The following is a 5,469-nucleotide window of genomic DNA, read 5'->3' on the forward strand; positions in this document are numbered from 1 at the left end:
GGTGTTGAACTGCAATCCAACATGGTGCTCCTCCCCCTGCTAGTCAAATGATGCAATCTGCTGCAGGCCTGTTGTCTTCCACTCCACAGTTCCCAAGAGGACACCTGACTGGGTGACGAGTTTTAGGCCAGTCCTCAGCAGGGTCAGCTGGGACAAAGGAACAGGCCACCCCCAGGTTGGCCCATGTTGGTAAAGAAAATCTAAACAGATTTATTTATCTTTTTTTTCTTTTCTTTTTAATAAATACGACATAAACACAAGGAGTGAGGCAACTGTGACTTTCCTGCTTTCCCCACTCCAGACACCACTCTGATGTTCGGGAAAATGAGCCAGGACGTTGGGGCAAATGAGCTTTCCTGCTTTCTCCATCTGATCACTATTAAGGAGCCCGGGAAAATGAGCCAGGACGTTGGGGCAAATGAGCTTTCCTGCTTTCTCCATCTGATCACTATTAAGGAGCCCGGGAAAATGAGCCTGGATAGCAAAGGAACCTGCACATGCACAACCCAAGCAACAATCCGCAGGTCCTCAATTGGCCTTGGTCCCTTCCTCCCAAGTTCCTCGCCAAGTCCCGCCTCCCTCCTCTCTGGTGCCGTCCCCTGCTTGGAAGATCACATGACCTCGTAATGTAATCTATGAAGTCTATCACCCAGTAGCCATTAAAAACTGCTTACTTACTATACCAACTTGAACCTGATTAAAAAATTACATGATAAAATCCTCCTTGGCCCATTTTGACTGACAAATTGTTAAACTATAAATTTTTAAAACTTTTTTTAATTAGGGAATTGAAATCTTGGGGACAATAAGGATAATAACAACAATAATGCTAATGATGATCATTACGGTACTTATTAAGCACTTACTATGTGCTAAGCATTGTACGATGTCCTGTGGTAAATATACAAGATAATCCTATTGGACAGAGAACCTGTCCACATGGGCCTCACAGTCCAAGAAGAAGGGAGAAGGATTTAATCCCCATTTTACAGATGAGGAAACTGAGGCACAGAGAAGTTAAGTGATTTACCCAAGGTCACATAGCAGGCAAGAGGTAGAACTGAGATTGGAATCCAGATTCTATGACTTCCAGCCTCATGCTCTTTCCACAAGGTCACGCTGCTTCCCAACAGTGGTATTTATTAAGTTCTTACTGTGTGCGAGAACTGAACTAACCACTGGGAAAACAATCAGAAACAATAACAAGGGTGACAGACACAATTTCTGACCTTCTAGGGGCTTACAATCTAAAATACGGAGGGGAAGGGTTTGACAACAGACAAGGTAAGGGAGATGAAATAATATAAATATAAAGCAGTGAAGATGACTACATAAAATTGCAGAGTCCAACAAGTCCAGTGAAAAATCTGTGAGGCTGCTCTCGGCTGCAGTTTCAATCCCCTGTGACCCATCTTCCACAAGGCAAGGGAGGAGCAGAGGTCCTGGATATTGCGATGGAAAGGTAGCAGGGATCCTAGTAGATTGACTTGGAGGTCTGAATGAGTCAACTGAATTTGAAATACTAATTTGCTGCAGGAGCAAAATCCCTTAAATTTTCAATGCAATTTCCCACATATAAGGGGCATATTCCAGCTCAGTAAAAGATGTAAGATACTAATTTCTTTTAAGTAGCTTGTCAATAGTTTCAGATGTACCCACGGTAGTTTTTCCAAGAGAAAATCATAGCCATTTAAAATTTAGTCTGGTGGTTATTATATAAATGAGTGGACATCTTTGGAGAATGCTTTGTCCATCTCCATTATTTGACTTGTTGCCATTCAACAGGAGGTCCATTGCATCAGTGAGCAGACCACTGGGGAAAGTAGTCCATGACCTTCAGAATCCAACTTTAGAAAAACAGCATGGCCCATGGCATGGGCCTAAGAGTCAAAGTTAGGACCTGAATTCTAATCTTAGCTCTGCCACTTGCCTGCTGTGTGACCTTGGGCAAGTCACTTGACATTCCTGCCTCAGTTTCCTCAACTGTAAAATGAGGGTGAAATACTGTTCTCCCTCCTCCTCAGACTATAAGCATCACATGGGACAGGGACTGTGTACAGTCCAATTATCTTGTATCTCCCCTGGTGCTTAGTGATAAAAATAATGATAATGATAATGATCTTACTATGTACTTAACAAATACCATGATTATTATTATCATTATTATGTGCTGGCATGTCACTTTGAAGTGAAATGGGACTATTTCTATTAATATTAGAGGCTCCTTCAAGGCTTTTGTCATGCGGCCTGCCAGAAATCAAAGGTTTAGCTATGAAGAGACTTGAAAATAATCACCCCTCAAGTCTCCAACACAAGGTATATGCACAGGAGAGTCTAGGGGGCCCATTTTGCAGGTGAGGAAACTGAAACCAGATGAATACCTGGATTGTATTGGCCGTGGAGAGTCTGAAGGAGAACCTGAAGGAGAACCTGAAACCTGGCCTGGCCTGGCCAGCCCAACTCCCAATCAGTGAATGATATTTATCAAGTGCTTACTGTATTCTTTAAGTTCTTGGGAGAGTACTGTACAACAGAGTTGATAGACACATTACCTGTCCACAAGGAGCTTGCAGTCTAGAGGAGAAGGCAGACATTAAAATACACATATAAATTATAGATAGGTAACATAAGTGCTGTGGGACTGAGAGTGGAATTAATAGGAAGTGCTTAATGGGTACAAATCCATGTGCAAGGTTGAGGCAGATGGGAGGGGGAATAGGGGAATTGAAGGCTTAGTAGAAGAAGGTCTCCTGGAGGAGATATGATTTTAATAAGGCCTTAAAGGTGGGGAGAGTAGTGATCTGTCATAAATTAAGGGGGAAGGAGTTGCAGAACTGAGGAAGGGTGGGCAAGGGGTCTACAGCAGGATAGATGACTTGGAGGTACAGTGACTTGGTTGGTAACTGCACACTGGGTTGTAATAAGAAATCAATGGGTTAAGGTACAAGGGGCAAGTTAATTGAGTGCTTTAAAGCAGTGGGAAGGAGTTTCTGTTTGATGTGGAGGTAGATGGGCAATGACTAGAGGTTTTGAGAAGTGGGGAAACATAAACTAAACTATTTTTGGAGAAAAATGATCCAGGCATTAGAGTGAATTAAGGCTTAGAGAGGGGAGACACAGGAGGCAGAGAGGCCAGCAAGAAGGCTGATGCAGCAGTGAAGACACGATATAATGCTTTTATATCGTAACTGAAGTCATGAGAGCAAATGAGTTCTCCGAGGGAGTGGGTGTAGGTGGAAAATAGAAAGGGACCCAGAACTGAGCTTTGAGGGACTCCCAAAGTGAGAGGGTGGGAGGCAGAGGAGGAGCCTGAGAGAGAAACTCAGAATGAGCGACCAGATAGACAAGAGAAGAATCAGGAGAGGACAGTGTCAGTGAAGCCAAGGTAAGATAATATTCCAGGAGAAGGTCATTGTTTACAGTAGAATCTCCAAAAGGCCTTCCCCAACTAAGCCCTCATTTTCCTCCTCTCTATATTGACTTTGATGTTTCTGTGAACTTTATGGTTCCTCTCCTTCTCTCTGCTTTGAAGAGGGGCAGGCCCTGTTTTCCATTGCAAGTACTGTTTCTTTAGGATGACAGGAGGAAGAAGGCCAAAAAATGGCTCCCACACCCTGGGCCTAGGAAGAACTGTACCTGTGTTGCTCTCTGTCTCAAAATAGGTCTGAGACATAACCCCAAGTACACCATTCTGAAAGAAGACACTACTCTGGGATGGGCAGGCTAGGGCAGGGCAGGGAAGAGAAATCAAAGAACGTGCCTCTGCAGCAATTTGCTTGCTGGCTCCATTGGATTCCCTGGGGAAGGAATAATTTCACAGATTTCAAGGGTGTAAATCATAGCCCTTATCTGTCCATCGTACAGCTAGGAATGCAGTGGCAGATGGCAGCTTTGCCAGATGCCAGAGGGCTTTGGAGAAGGGGTTCTTCTGCCCATAGCTAGACTTTGCATCTTATGCCCAAGTTTGCAAACTCACTGTGGGCAGGGAACACATCTACCAAATCTGTTATATTGTACTCTCCCAAGTGCTTAGTACAGTGCTCTACACACAGTAAGCACTCAATAAATATCATTGATCTAGTATTCCAATTTTTTCTTATGATTGGAGCCATTCTACTTCTAATGCTTCTGATGTTGGCCTTGACTAATAATAATAATAATAATAATGTTGGTATTTGTTAAGCGCTTACTATGTGCCGAGCACTGTTCTAAGCGCTGGGGTAGACATAGGGGAATCAGGTTGTCCCACGCGGGGCTCACAGTCTTAATCCCCATTTTACAGATGAGGGAACTGAGGCACAGAGAAGTTAAGTGACTTGCCCACAGTCACACAGCCGACAAGTGGCAGAGCCGGAATTCGAACTTATGAGCCCTGACTCCAAAGCCCGTGCTCTTTCCACTGAGCCACGCTGCTAAAACACATACCATTTTGTTCAGAGCTGGAATTTTCCTTCACCATCTTGTAAAGGTAATACAGTCGTTGCGTTTCTTGCAAATGTGGGTGATTTGGGAAAAAGGGTGTGGAATACTAAGTGAAAGACAAACAGCGTGACTTAGTGGAAAGAGCTTAGACCTGGGAGTCAAAAGACCTGGATTCTAATTCCAGCTCCACCACTTGCTTGCATGTGACCTTGGGCAGTTCACTTCTCTTCTCTGTGTCTCACTTATCCCATCTATAAAATGGGGATTAAATACCTGTTCTACCTTCTAGTCGAGACTATGAGCCTTATGTGGGACAAAAACTGTGCCTCATCTGATCATCTGCTCAGTACTTAATGCATAATAAGTGATTAACAAATAATAATAATAATAATGAGACAGGGATGAGTGGGAAGCAGAGGAAAGTGGTGAAGGGTGAATGGGTAAATGAGGGAAACTCAGGAGTCTGTGAGAAACTATGATTGACTTGTAGAGAGAGAATGTACACAGGTGGCTAGAGGAAAGGGAACTATTCATAGAAAACTAATCCAGAGAATTAAAACTAACCAATTTATGTTAATGTAAAATTGTCAGATGTTCTCTGGTTCGAACCATGACCCACCCAACCCAGATGACAGTTTTCAAGGGTGCGATTTCCCCATGGCTTCCCCTTACCTTTCAACCTCTCACAGTCACAACCACCTCCGTTTACCTTCTTTTCCCACGTTCTTTGTTTCTCACCTCTGCAGAGGAGCGAATGGCACAGGAGGAGGTAAAGTCAGGAATTTGAAGCCAGCAGATGGTGAAGGCAATAGCTGGATGGGTTGGAACTGCTTCTTAGGAAATAGGAGGCAAGAGTGGTGCTAATGTACACATGAACCCACCACCTCTCCTGACTCATGCAATGATTATACTGAGAAAAAAAATAAATAGAATGAAGAAAGGAAAAGATATCAGATCTGGGAAGATTTCCAGAAAGCAGGAGCAGGATAGGACGGGCAAGCAAAGATCTTCTGCACTGCTGCTTCTCAATTTAGATAGCAGAGATGC

Source organism: Ornithorhynchus anatinus, chromosome 12, assembly GCF_004115215.2.
Source record: "Ornithorhynchus anatinus isolate Pmale09 chromosome 12, mOrnAna1.pri.v4, whole genome shotgun sequence".
Lineage (NCBI taxonomy): Eukaryota > Metazoa > Chordata > Mammalia > Monotremata > Ornithorhynchidae > Ornithorhynchus > Ornithorhynchus anatinus.